We start from the raw sequence: 1,745 nt of genomic DNA on the forward strand, positions 1-1,745 counted from the left end.
ATGGAATTGAGGATACCTCATATGCTTCATCTTTTTAATATCTTTCATGAGAATAAGGATTCCGATAATTGTGCTCAAGTGCTAGAAGAAGAATGCATTAGAATGTTTGGCACTAAATATTTGAATGATGAACATGATTGCAATGTTGTTAGTATGAATTCTTTGAATATCCATGATGCTAATGATATGCAAAGCCACAAGCTTGGGGATGCTATGTTTGATGAAGATGATATTTTTTGTCCCCCAAGTTTTGATGAGAAAATTTATTTTGATGATAGCATGCCTCCTATTTATGATGATTATATTGATGAAAGTGGGTTTGGAAGAGTGTCAACTTTAGGAAGTAATGATCCCAATATTTTGGAGGGTGTTGAATCTTATTGTGATAATTATGTAAGTGGGTTTGGAGAGGTCATGACTTTAGTTAATGTTAATCCCACTATTTTGGAAGAGTGTCAACTTTGCATACTTGTAGATCATGAAAAGAATGCTTTATGTGATGGTTATATTGTTGATTTCATTCATGATGCTACTGAAAATTATTATGAGGGAGGAATATATGCTTGTAGGAGTTGCAATAATATCAAGTTTCCTCTCTATGTGTTGAAAATCTTGAAGTTATCCTTGTTTTACCTTCCTATGCAAGTTGATTCTTGTTCCCACAAGTTGTTTGCTCATAAAATCTGTAACACCCATGATGCGGCTATATCTCCCACGTGTCGGAGCACGACTTAGAGGCATAACCGCATTGTAGGCAATGTCGCAATAGGGGTAATCTTTACACATCCCATGTACTGAATAAGAAAAGAGGTACATAGTTGGCTTACAATCGCCACTTCACACAAGAGCATAAGTATATCATTACAATCATCCAGATACAATCAAGGTCCGACTACGGAACCAAAATAAAGACAACCCCAAATGCATAATGTCCCCGATCGTCCCAACTGGGCTCCACTACTGATCGTCTGGAAAGGAAACGTAGTATCGTCCTGAGTCCTCATCAAACTCCCACTTAAGCTTAGTCGAATCTCCTGGAATGGCATCATTGGTCCCTGCATCTAGTTTTGGAAGTAATCTGCGAGTCATGGGGACTCAGCAATCTCACACCCTCGCGATCAAGACTATTTAAGCTTATAGGTAGGTAAAAGGTATGAGGTGGAGCTGCAGCAAGCACTAGCATGTATGGTGGCTAACATACGCAAATGAGAGCGAGAATAGAAGGCAAAGGCACAATCGATAAACTATGATCAAGAAGTGATCCTAGAACAACCTACGTTCAAACATAACACGAGACCGTGTTCTCATCTCGGACTCCGCCGAAAAGAGACCATCATGGCCACACACTCTGTTGATTCATTTTAATTAAGTTTAGTTTCAGGTTTTCTACAACCGGACATTAACAAATTCCCATCTGCCCATAACCGCGGGCACGGCTTTAGAAAGTTCAAAACCCTGCAGGGGAGTCCCAACTTAGCCCATCACAAGCTCTCATGGTCAACGAAGGATATTCCTTCTCCCAAGACAATCCGGTCAGACTCGGAATCCCGGTTACAAGACATCTCGACAATGGTAAAACTAAACCAGCAAAGCCGCCCGATGTGCTGACAAATCCCGATAGGAGTCGCACGTATCTCGTTCTCAGGGCACACCGGATAGGTCAAGCTATGAGTAAAACCAACCCTCGAGTTGCCCCGAGGTGGCCCCGCAGGCTGCCCATTTCGGACCAACACTCAGAGGAGCAC

Source organism: Triticum dicoccoides, chromosome 3A, assembly GCF_002162155.2.
Source record: "Triticum dicoccoides isolate Atlit2015 ecotype Zavitan chromosome 3A, WEW_v2.0, whole genome shotgun sequence".
NCBI classification, from domain to species: Eukaryota; Viridiplantae; Streptophyta; class Magnoliopsida; order Poales; family Poaceae; genus Triticum; species Triticum dicoccoides.